Source organism: Miscanthus floridulus, chromosome 9 (genome assembly GCF_019320115.1).
Source record: "Miscanthus floridulus cultivar M001 chromosome 9, ASM1932011v1, whole genome shotgun sequence".
NCBI lineage: Eukaryota > Viridiplantae > Streptophyta > Magnoliopsida > Poales > Poaceae > Miscanthus > Miscanthus floridulus.
Window position 1 is genome coordinate 24,000,462 of NC_089588.1, and position 13,564 is coordinate 24,014,025.

Below are 13,564 nucleotides of genomic sequence, written 5' to 3' on the forward strand. Positions count from 1 at the left end.
CTAAAGAGCAAGGTAGAGATATGCAAACTCCCGTCGACGACTCCGGTATTTTTACCGAGGTATCGAGAAGCGCGCAAGCTTCCCCCTAGTCCTCGTTGGAGCCCCTCGCAAGGAATCCCTCGCAAGGGCCAAGCTCCCGGTCGGGTAACTCCGTGGATAGCCTCGGGCCTTCCCCACGCGCAAGTGGGTCTCCGATGTGCCTCTCGGCAAGCCTCTCCCGGATGCTCCCCGCCGTCTTCACTATCAAGCTTCCGGCCGAAACGCCGCGGGCCTTGTTCCCTCCGGTACACGGTGGCGGCCACACCACAAACGCGGTTGGTGTGATCTCGCAAGACTTCAAGCCCCTCCGATGTACAACACTTGTGCTCGTAAGCACGGGGTGGCAAGAGGTATGCAAACCTCACTTAAACACTAGGCAAACACCTAGAGCAAGCGCATAAGCGGTGGTCTAATCAACCTAAGCACTTCGCAAAGCACTTATGCTAATCACCTAATAAAACACTAAGCACTATGCATGTGGAGATCACTCAAATAGTGTATCAACACTCTTGGTATGTTTCCTCAGCTCCACACGTCTCAAATGGCCGGTTGGGGGTTGTATTTATAAGCCCCACTGAGAAAGTAGCCGTTGGGGTCGAACTCCCGTAAGTCTGCTACTGACCGGACGCTGAATCGTCCTGACCGAACGCGTCCGGTCGTCCCGACCGTTGCAGCCGCGAACCACCGATCGGACACTGCCAGCGTCCGGTTGCCTGCCACCGGACGCGTCCGGTCATAGTTTCGCGCGCCTGGAACCTTTCTGTACTCGATCGGACGCTGCGTTTCTGTGTCCGGTCGGTTGCCGCCAGCGTTCGGTCCTCGCATCCGGTCGCCTGTCTGCCGAGCCACTGGTCCAGCGTCCGGTCGCGCTTCCAACGTCCGGTCCAGCGTCCGGTCGCCTCTACGAGCTCGTTTCTTCACGATCTTGCGTACGGCTTGGTTCCTATCTTCATGCTTGGACTTTGCTTGATATCTTGGGTCTTCTCTTGTGCTCCTAAGGTCTTTCTTAAGGTGTTGATCATCGGATCATCACGTCGCCTTCGTCCAAGTCATGTCTTGCACCCTGTTGGACTACAAAACAAACACTTGCAAATTCATTAGTCCAATTTGGTTGTGTTGGTCATCAAACACCAAAATCCAAAGTAAATGGGCCTAGGGTCCATTTTCCTTACAGACAGGATAGAGGAAACAGAAGAAAACCACAACCCAACTATTTATTGCACTAATCCTTATACCTTAGGCCTATAAGCTAAATGAAATTGTGGAAACACCCAACAAGATTATTGCAATCATTACAAAGATTCAAAACAATCATATGCATAATGACAATTCAACAAGCAATAAAGGTGCAAAATTCAATCATTGACTCAACTTACGATACTATCGTCCTTGTTGTACTAGGGGTAATAATCCTAAGACTCATCTTCAGATTATGCAAGAAGGTGATGAGGAACAGTTCTAAAAGCATATCAAATCAAGGGGTGAAGATGAGAACAAAGGCTTAAAACAAGCACCAAGGAGGAGATAAATATCAAGGATAGATATATAGTAGAGAAGAAAATATCAAGATTTATCGAACAAGGATTTTATAGCAATTTCAAAACCTTAAGACGACCAATTTCTAACTAGGCTTATGTCCTACAGTCAGCATTGCTCTGATACTTTCTAACTAGGCTTGCGTTCTACAGTCAGCATTGCTCTGATACCACTTTGTAGCACCCGGTTTTAAGAACAAAACAAGATACACACCATATGTGAGCCCAGAAGTCAAATCTCACATTCAGCTACAAAATAAGGGTAATATCAAAAGACGATGCTTAAATACATAGCGTATTAGTATAAAGAATATAACCTCATAGTATAGACAGCGGAAAGACAACTTCGATCTTCAGGCGAAGACTCCAAATCCACAGGGACAACTGACTGGTTGATCACAAGCCTAAGTCCTCCAAACTCTAGCAATCTGGTACCCATCCGGGATTTTTATCCAAATATTTAAAAAATATAAAGCAAGCGTAAGTACATGTCGTACTCAACAAATATAACATGGGGTTCACGAGGCTCAAAAGGCTGACACTGGTTTAACTGCGATTAGCTTTTAATGAGTCATGATTTTAGCAATTGAGTAGCAACAAGTTTATCACAAGCCCATAAACACATGATCAGGTAAACAGGAATAATAAATAGCATAAACAATTAATCATTAAGGAGCATCTTCATCATCAGTATCATCTGTGTTCATCATCATTGACCATTAGTGATCATCTATTCCGTAAGGGTTCCAAGGCCACTCGTGACCATGAGCATAGCTGATATACCAGTTTTACACTCTGTAGAGGTTGTACACTTTCACTGTGAGTCGTGATTTACCCTTTCGCCCGTGGTAGCTAATCTCTTGACCCACTTCCAAGGAAGGTTGGTAGGGTTCACTATGAAGCCTTTTGAAGGTTCGTCTAACAAGTTAGGGCCATTAGATTCACTCAGCAAACAGATGTAGAGCCCCCCTTCCTAATGGCACACTAACACGCAGCCTATACACATGGGGATAGAGGCCACACTATACTCGATTCGTCAATCCATTCTTACGCCATTAAAGGCAACCACTAACAAGCTACAAAAGGTCCTCATACTGAGCTCAAGCTGAAGCCATATAGCCCTCACAACTGTACTATAAGTCCCAGATGATCACTTATAGATAAGTCCTTAGGGAGAGGAATCTAGAGCACCATAAAACAACCCAATGCTCTAGCCCCCTTGTTCCATGTTGCTAAAAAGTATCTTTTAATGTTTATTGCATATTACATTAGTCAAGTTACAAGATCATGGTTGTAGTGGAGCACTAGCATCATACTACCCAATGCAATAACCCAAAGGTATCAAGGTACAAGTACAAAAGACTAGGATATCCTTAGTGGTAGTCAAGGTAGACACATACAATATGGATTAAATGATTAGAGGTGTATAGGACAGCAAGGAAGATCCCATGCTATACTTGCCTTAAAATACCGATCCCTCGGCAAGCTTTAATCTTCAACGTTCTTCTTCTTCTTGATCACCACGTATATCTCACCGACTAGACGTAATCATAAAGCACCACACAAGCATCCATACAATCAAACACGAAGCAAACAATAGATCTAAATTAGAATAGTACACCAAACATAAAATCAAGATGAAAAAATTGTAAAATGAATCTACGTCTAGCTACGAACACACAGATGCGAAAAGCACACTAATCGAAGCTACGGTTGAAAAGATACAACTACCGATAGATTTGCTTTATATGCAGAAAAGAAAACTATAAGCTTTATTTATTTTAACTATATAAAAGCTTAGATAAATTGAATTAAGTCAAATTTAGATTCGAATTATAAAACCCAGTTGTAGAATTATTATTCAAATTAGAATTTAAACCATGAAATTCCAGAAGTAGTGACATGGTAACCACTGTTAATAACGCGTAGATCTCGTCGCTATGAATCTAACGCAACTTGAATGGGCTAAAACAGAGTAAAAACGCACAAGATATGAAATAAACAAGATTTCTTTTATTAAAATATTAGATTAAATCTAACCTCAAATTTTAAAAGTTGAAAACATATCTAACAGTAGTATGAACATGTAGATTATGAAATTACGAACCTAACGCAATTTGAACGGGTCAAATCGGAGTTAAAACGGAGAAGTTATGGCTAAAACGAAATCAGTAGCAAATCTGTAAATAACTGAAAATGTACTTAGGATCTAAACCAACGAAAATATGTTTTCCAAGGAAGAAAACCCATCCTAAAAATACGCTTTGGACCACGGGTTTAAAAATAGAAAACTAGAGGGGCTCTTACGCAATTAAGCCACGCAAAGGGGTATGAGGAGATCTGGACCGTTAGATCGGGAATGGACGGCTGAGATTAGAAGACGGGGAGGGAGAGGAGATGCCGGCGCCGGAACAGTGACTGAGCGGCGGTGATTTTGCCGGCATTGGGGATTTCTCGTTGGAGAAATTGGGGAGAAGCGCGAAGCAGCTAAATTAGACTCGGGGTTGGCTCTAGGAGCTAGATAGGGCTAAGGCTTACTCGGCTATGCGATCTGTTGCAACTATTGGCGAGCAGAGCTAGCTAGCAGTGCACCATGGCGGCGGTGGAGCGATGATGTAGCAGTGCGAGGTGACACAGAGTGGGAGAGAGGGAGTTAAGGGGGTCTGCAGTTTCATGAAGTCCACGCGAACTGGGAGATCATCTTACCGTGACAGATGAACTGCTAATCGGCTCGGCGGCGTCTTCTTCTTCTCGGCGGAATCAGAGGGGCGGCGCTAGGCTGCAGCGTGGCTGCGGTGGCTCGGCAAGGGTGGCTACGGTGCTGGAGGGCGGAGTAGGGAGGCGCCGTGTCTCGGCCGGCTATTTATGAGGCAGGCAGCCTTAGGGCGCAAGCTTCCGAGGGAGAGGCGTAATGGAGCCGGACATGGACACCGACAAAGGAGTTCGGTCCGTTACGAGTATAGGAGACGAACCTGACAGGGTGGCCCCACCTGTCGGTGCAAGAGAGAGGGAGGAAACGTGTGGCGTGGGCAGCTGGGCCACGACGTGGGCCACTCGGCTGGAAACCAGAGAGAAGAACGCCTAGGCCGACTCGGGATCGGGCTGCTAGGAACGGGGACGGGCGACGCGGCGCTGCGGGCGCTGGGCTGCGGCTTGATAGGGCGTTGGCCCAATCGAGAGAAGGAGAGGGGAAAGGCCAAGAGGCCAGCTGGGCCGGCGGAGAAGCAAGGCCGGTGCGTGCGGCTGCTGAGAAGGAAGCTGGGCCTGAGCGGGAGAAGAAAAAGAGAAAATGGGCCAATGGCCTGCTAGGTTGAAATAGAGAGAGAAGGAGAGAGGAGTAAAGAAACTCTTTTGCTCATTTTCCTTTTTCAATCCAAATGCAAATATGATCCTCATCAAATTCAAATGAAGTTTTGAATATACTTTTCAATTCAAATAAAAGTGAGCAATTTTGGTAGGTTTCCAAAAATAATTTTTCACAACTTTTTAAATCCTTTTATTTTCAAATTCTCTTTTCTTTTATTTTAAAGTAAATTTTAATTTCATTTGCAAAAGCAATTTAAAGCATTTTAAATTTTCAATCGAAACCACTCAACCAAATAAATCAAATGCAAGGGCATGTATGCTCAAACATGTTGCTACCTTATGATGAATTTTAATTTAATGAAAAAAAATTATTTTCCTATATTTCATGAGCACAAAATAAAAAACTAAATTATTTTAAATCTATTTTCAGAAGAGGCAAATTTTAGGGTGTTACACTTGGAAGTTGGAATCTGTTATTCACGCAAGTGATTCAAGCTGACATCTCAATGACCTGATTCGTTTTCTTATAACGACGCTATAGTTTCTACATATCTCCAGTTTCCTGACCCCACCAATGTTACACAACTACGCATGTGCAACTTATTTTTTGGCCCAAAAAAACAACATCAAAAGCATTAATGTTAGTTCAATTAGGAGACGATAAAAATAAAGATAACAGACGGATCGTTATTTTTGTGGAAATTAGAACTAGGACACATAATAACTAGGACACATGTGCTCCATTTCACCCAAAGCATGTATGGTAATAGAACTAGAAAAATTAACTACCCAAAGTGCAGTACTTGGTCAAACAAGCCACCAAGACCACCTATGAGGTATATTCACATTTTACAGTGCCATTGTCCCAATGAACATTTCGTGCAAGATATGTATATATTTGGTGAGTAAATGGACATATAGGTACAAAGGAATCAATTAAAATACCTGTCCGCAATTTCTGTTGGGAACACCAATTATAACATATGAAAAAGTAGCACTGGTGGTAGTAGACCACATATATAATGTGTTGGCCTCCTAGCTCGAACAACGTGTAACAAATGCCAGCACCACAAGACTGTAGAGTAGAGGGAGAAGAGAGAGGTGTACAAGTGTGGAAAGAAACAGCCATTCAGGGTTAAGAATAGGAGGTAAAGGGAAATTGCACGTCACTGAGGTTACAAATTGTCTGGCATCCCCAAACAGTCTGCCAGATGTTCAAATCCTAGCTCCGCCCCTGGAAGTGATGGATATTAGAGGTCCATAATACAAAACTATCTTGTATCTATCAATCCAATGTTGTGTGCCGCCGTCGACGGTGAATCCTTGCCTCCCTGTAGTTCCACTGATCTCTGCCAACAAGAAACGGTGGTGAAAGCCACCAATCATCATGTACTGGCTGCTGCGCTGCTGCAGCTGAACTCCTTCTGTGTCGTGCTCCAATCAAGAAATTCAAATGGTCTTCTCATGTACATTCCTCGTCTATCCTCTTCTCTTGTTCTCGAATCATTCCAATCATCCACTATAGATTGCTGAGGAATAATATATCTCGGTAAGTTTTGGCAAAAGCTTGAGAAAAAGGAAGCTAGGGATATATCTTACCGGTGACAAGACAGCATGAGAGCCCCTCGGCTGCAGATCTGCTCGCGCAATTGATGGAGCAGCCGCACAGAGCATGAGGCGACTCTGAGTCTTCGAGCTCAATCATGTCTTTTGGGGGAGTCGAGTTGTCCAGTCAAGGAGCTATCCGTGAAGCAGAGGAGCAGGATATGAATTTTTAGTGGGCTAGGATCCGATTACGTACAGGGCAACTAATTACTGACTTTGCTGAACCTAACAAGTGTAACATAATCACTATGACATGCGTACTGGTTATTATTTTTAAGTTTGACTAAGTTTGTATAAAATATTAGCAATATTTATATCTCCAAATAATTTTGTTATAAAAGTCCATTCAATGATTAATGACACTAATTTGGTCAAGGTTAAAAATGTTTGACTTTTCAAGAAGTGAGAATGACACTTATCCTACGATGGAGGTATTATAGCTTATCAGTAATTAATATATAGGAACCTCAAAGCTATAGTTCATCAGTAATCAATATTTAATACTTTGTGCATTTTTCTGTGTGGAGTTCATGATGTACCAACTCTAGGGATCTCTATATTTCTTCTTATTTGGCATTTGTTGATAGCTAAATTTGGTCAGGCATGTGGTGCTAGAAGATAGCATGTGGAAGACCAAGCACGTTCACTGGAAGATAACGAATAGAAAGGCCAAGCAGATCCTGATGCATGCCGTGCGCCACGGAGACAAAATGATTTGTCGGCTTAGAGAGCTCAGTTGCCATATTGCAGGATCAAAGTCCAGATCCCCCTATATATATGAAGGGTTAAGGCTGGAGGTTTATTTTTTGCCAACATCGCCAAACAAAAATCAATCTACTATTTTCGCAGTTCTTATGTACCTTTTCCTTTTTTCCGTTTTTTCCTCTCCTATCTCCGTTCTTGCCTGCCAAGTTCAGAGATCGCGGCGCTAGGGCCAGTCCTAGTTGCCGCATCCATCAAGCGGGATCTAGACGCCACTTAGGTCCCGTTTGAGATTGATCCGTTGCTGGTCGCTGGGAGCAAGACACGCTTCTTGAAGTCAGCAAGAAGGCCGTGCATTCTGTCTTTTGACCTGACAAAAGATAAGATCGGCCAGGTTACTATCTTGATCGAGAAATCAAGTATGTTGATTGTGAGATCAATTTCGCACGTCAACACAATTTGGCGACTCCGCTGGGGATTCGAGTTGATCGGCCATCATGCCTAATGATGCGGCCGATCTCAACTCCAGCAACATCATCAAGCCCACACTGGAAGAGTTGTCGGAAGAGCATCGCCGGAAATATGACCAGCGTCTGCAAGAATTTGAAGATGAGCAGCGCCGGCGCAAACAAGAATTTGAAGGTGCCATGCTTTCCTGTTTCCAGAAGACTCGCCAGGGTGGTGTCATCTTGAAGGAGCCTGAACTGCCGGCCATCACCGAAGCACAAAAGGTAGAGTCGGCAAGTGAGATTGTAAGTGATCTTAAACAAGAGATGTCTTTTATGGTTGATCAATCAGTAACTGCCCAATTTTGTAATACACGTGACAATTTTATGAAAAACCTAGAAGACAGGATGAAACAATTCTTTGATGAGGCAAAGGTTAGAGGTGTGTCGCAGCAGTTAGCACCTCATAGTGAACAAAATAGAAATAAGCTGCCTCTAATCACTGATGTTTCAGCTTCTATTGATTTTAGTGAAACACAGTTTCCTGCTTCGTCGGCATTCTCTATGCCCATACCTGGAGAACCACAGTATGGTATGCCGACGGGTTTTTATGCTGGGCAAAGTAGCAGTAGTCCCATCATTAGTGTCCCACAAGGTGCTGCTGGTTTAGGGTTTACACCTGCAATGTTTCCTCTGCCAGGTCCTACAGCTAGCGCGAACTCCTCGGCTCCATTGATAACTAATAATCAAAGCCGAGTATATGGAACGACAGTAAACGTTCCAACTTCTTTATACCCATCTGGAGCATATTATGTGCCTCCCCCACTACCTCATGGTTCTGGCAACGCATGTGGCTCATTGCCTGCTAGTAATCTGAATAATTCTTTTAAACATTTGCCATGTGTGCAGCCAAACCAAGCACCACTCCCGCATAATCATAGTGTTCCACCACCCAACTCTTTAAGGCAGCAACAGCCAATTGCACAAAATCGGCCTATGGTGGCCGAGCCCCATGCAGGAACTAGTGATAATCTTGAGGAAAAATTGGCTAATCTTTTAAAACATTCGTTTGGGTTGGAACCGAGAGGGAAGGCAAGAACTTATAGAAAACCGTACCCTGATCATTATGATGCGGTTCAGTATCCTAAGGGGTTTAAGTTGCCTGACTTTATCAAGTTTACAGGAGATGATAGTCGAACTACACTAGAACATATAGCTCAATTTACCGTACAGTGTGGTGAAGCTAGTACTGAAGATGTTTATAAATTGAGGTTATTTCCATTGTCATTGTCTGGCACAGCCTTTTCTTGGTTCACTTCGCTCGCACCCAATTCTATTTACACATGGTCCCAGTTAGAACAAAAATTTCATGAATATTTTTATACTGGAGATACTGAACTCAGATTGTCACACTTGGCATTGGTTAGACAAAAACATAATGAATCTGTTGCTGAATATATTCGACGGTTCAGAGATACACGAAACCGGTGTTTTAATTTGGCAATTTCTGATAGGGACCTTGCTGATTTAGCTTATGCGGGTCTGCTCCCACACCTTAAAGAAAAACTAGAAGGGCAGGATTTTGTAGATATTAGCCAGGTTCTACAAAAGGCTCAGGCTCAAGAAAGCCGGGCTAAAGAGTTCAAGAATTTTCAAAAGTCTGAAAGAACTAATAAAACTGATCGTTCTGGTGTGAACATAGTAGGATATGATTATCAATCATCAGATGATGAGAATGCAGATATGTGTGTAGCTGAGTGGGATTGGGCTTCTAAATCTAAGCCATTTGTTTGCACTGCTCTAAAGCCAGTCTCACACAAGAAGGAAGAGATGAAATTCACATTTGATGTTTCTAAGTGCGATAGAATATTTGATTATTTGTTACAACATAAACAAATTAAGTTGAGTAACGGACATGTTATACCACCACCAGAAGAATTGAAAAGGCGTGCATATTGTAAATATCACGATTCTTATTCTCATGCCACTAATGACTGCAATGTGTTCCGTCGACAGGTTCAATCGGCCATTAATGAAGGACGATTGAAGTTTGATGAGAAAAAGATGCAGCTAGATGATAACCCTTTTCCCACCAACATGGTTAGTTTTGAGAACAAGAAGGTCTTAATTCGACCATCTCAGGCCGAATCAGCAAAAGGAAAAAATGTAGTGGTGGGTGAGAATAGATTAATGCCTCCCCAAGATGACAGAGAGGTGACCAAAAAATTAGAAGCGTCAGGTTCTGGGGGTATGCAGAGCTCTAGGCCAAAAATGATCAAACCCAAAAGTCCAGAAGTTGATCGCTGGAAGGTTAATGAGGTGAAGAGCAGGGCTTTTAACAAAGTAGAGAAGCCGAAGGTTACTTTTGATAAGCTTCTAGCCAAGTATCAAAATGGCAGGGCCGGTCAAAAACGTTTTAATCGGCCAAATAATTTTAAGCGACCAAGATCTTCTCCAAGGCAAAAATTCAATGGTCCAGATTATAGGCATAAAGGATTTAAAGCTGCAGTACCATTTCCATGTAATGGCCCACCACCAATGCCTATGCCATGGGGACCTCCACCAGTTGATTTTGCTCCTTGTCCGCCATGGGGGTGATGTGGACCATGGATGCCTCCTCCTCCGATGATGCCGTTTGGACAATTCCATCCTGGGTGGGCAGCTCATAGGAGGCCAGTATTTAATAGACTGTCACATCCAAAACACAACCGTTTTGAACAGAGAAATCGGTCTAGTGGCAGGGATCAGCGAAAGACTGTCCGGAAGGTGTACCGTGTAAAAGAGAGTGGAATTTGAATGAAGAATCAAATTCAGTTGCAACTAAGAACCAACCTGATACTGAAGGACATGGTACAACAGCAACACAAGAGCTGATCATGAATAATAATGCTACTACAGTAGCAAATGGCAAAGGAGATACAGTTTCATCCATGAGCAGTGAATCGGCTATGGCAAAAGCTGATTCCATTATTCACTGTGATAATTCTGGGACAGCAACAACATCAAATTCAGCTATGCCGGGCAGTAGTTCAGAAGCACAGAAAGTTGAAGGGAATAAGCCTATATTACCTGGGACACAGCCACAGCCACGTTGGTGGGGTTACAGAGGCTGCGCATGAACAAATTGAGGGAAGATGAAGCTGAAAAGTGGAGAGATGAATGGTTTAATGAAGAAAGGCCTATGATTCCTGTTCGTAAAGAGTGGAGGGCAAAATCAGTTGCTACATCTTCTCCGATACTCAGTGATGATGAGGAGGATCTGTTGTCTAATGACGGGTCCCCGGTGATTAAAAATGGTTCACCTTCTCCTGATAGCATGGAAATTAACATGGTATTTACATTGCCTTCAGAATTTAGAGCTATGGAGGAAAGTGAAGCAGCGCAGTTGTGTCTTGGTCCCAAAGAAGCTACGTTTGAGAAGCCTGATGAGTCAAGTCGTCACTTGAAACCGTTGTACATTAAAGGGCATATTAATGGGAGACCAATATCTAGAATGCTAGTTGATGGCGGAGCTGCTATAAACTTTATGCCGTACTCAATTTTCAAGAAATTGGGGCGAAAGGATGACGATCTTGTGAAGACCAACTTGACACTCAGTGGTTTTGGAGGAGAGCCTACAGAGGCAATGGGTGTTATTTCCATGGAACTTACTGTTGGAAGCAAAACAATATCTACAGCTTTCTTCATTGCTGATAAGCAAGGTAATTATAGTGTTTTATTGGGCCGTGACTGGATACATGCAAATCGTTGTGTTCCTTCTACCTTGCACCAGTTTTTGATCCAATGGGTTGATGATGATGTGGAAATTGTTCATGCGGATACATCGGCTTTTATTGCTATGGCCGATGCTTCAGCTAATTGGCAACATGGTGACATTCAATGTCTCTCAGGCCTAGATCTTACTAGTTTTGATTTTGTTAGTGTAACCAATGGTAGTTTTGTACCCATCGTTGTAAAGCCAGCTGCTGCAGTTCGGCTCGATAATGTGATGTTATAAATGAGTAAAGAAAATAATTTAGATTGGTTACAAAGACGTGTGGAACAATATCGGTCAAATAAGAACGATATTTGTGAGGCCATCGAGGACTTTGATGAGGTACAGAAACTAGGACAAGGATTTTCATCGGCTGATCCACTAGAAGAAGTTGATATAGGGGATGGTAGCATCCCAAGGCCGACTTTTATTAACAAAAACATGATAGCCGATTACAAAGCAAAAGTAATCGAGCTACTTAAACAGTATGTTGATTGCTTCGCATGGGAGTATCATGAGATGCCGGGGCTTAGTCGAGAACTGGTAGAGCATTGGTTGCCTATTAAGCCGGGTTTTAGGCCACACAAGCAACCACCTAGAAGGTTCAATCCCAATGTGTATGATCGGATCAAAGAAGAAATAAGCCGATTATTGAAAGCCGGTTTCATAAGACCATGTAGATATGCTGAATGGATTTCTAATATTGTCCCGGCTGAGAAGAAAAATACTGGTAAGTTGAGGGTATGCATTGATTTTAGAGATTTAAATAAAGCTACACCTAAGGATGAATACCCAATGCCTATAGCCGACATGTTAATTAACGATGTTTCAGGACATAAAGTTATTAGTTTCTTGGATGGCAATGCTGGTTATAACCAAATTTTTATGGCCGAAGAAGATACATCTAAAACGGCCTTTAGGTGTCCAGGTTTTGTTGGTTTATTCGAGTGGGTTGTTATGACATTCGGCCTCAAGAATGCCGGGGCTACATATCAGAGAGCCATGAACCTGATCTTTCATGATCTACTTGGTGTCATATTAGAGATATATATCGATGATATAGTAGTTAAATCGGATGGTATGGATGATCATTTAGCCGATTTACGCTTAGCTCTTGAAAGAATGCGTCAATATGGTTTAAAAATGAACCCACTTAAATGTGCTTTTGGTGTGTCGGCTGGTAAATTTTTAGGATTTATAATACATGAGAAAGGCATTGAGATAGATCCTACCAGTATAGAAGCCATTAAAAAAGTAGAGGCACCACGGTGTAAAAGGGATATGCAAAAATTTCTAGGCAAGGTCAATTATTTGAGAAGGTTCATATCTAACCTGTCTGGAAAGATTAGTGCATTTACACCTATACTTCGGTTAAAGGAAGAATCTGAATTCACTTGGGGGGCAGACCAGCAGCATGCGTTTGATGAGATCAAGAAGTATTTGAGTACGCCTCCAGTGTTGAGGGCGCCTAAAGCCGGAATACCATTTCGGCTGTATGTTGCTGCGGAAGATGGTATTATTGGTGCTGTCCTAACCCAAGAGGTTGATGGGAAAGAATATATCATCACCTATTTGAGCCGACGCCTAATGGACACAGAAAAAAGGTATGTGTTTATTGAAAAGCTATGTTTATCCCTATATTATGCTTGCACAAAATTGAGACACTATTTGCTATCTAGCACTTGTGTAGTAGCATGTCAAACCGATGTGATCAAATATATGCTGCAAGGACCGATTTTAAGTGGTAGAATCGGAAAATGGGCTTATGCATTAATAGAATATGATTTGGCCTATGAATCTTTGAAATCTATGAAAGGCCAGATTGTAGCTGATTTTATTGTTGATCATCGGATTAGTGATGAAGATGATACAGGGATAAACTATATAGATATTTGCCCATGGAAGTTGTATTTTGATGGCTCGGCTTGTAGAGTAGGACAAGGCGTTGGTGTTGTTTTAGTTTCACCGAGAGCTGCTACTTTTGAAACTTCAGTACGCTTAGAGTATTTCTGTACTAATAACCAAGCCGAGTATGAAGCTCTTTTGTTGGGCTTGCAAATTTTAAAATCCATGGGAGTGAAGAATATACAGGCTTTTGGTGATTCATTGTTAGTAGTACAACAAGTCTGTGGAAATTATCAATGCTTTGATGGGTCACTAAACAGTTATAAGGAAAA

At 42.6% G+C, this 13,564-nt stretch overlaps 1 pseudogene; it reads left to right on the forward strand.

Annotated features, from left to right (window-relative positions):
- Window positions 1-7,881: 7,881 nt before the first annotated feature.
- LOC136479478 (uncharacterized) lies at window positions 7,882-11,630 on the forward strand (annotated as a pseudogene).
- The last annotated feature ends 1,934 nt before the right edge of the window (window positions 11,631-13,564 follow it).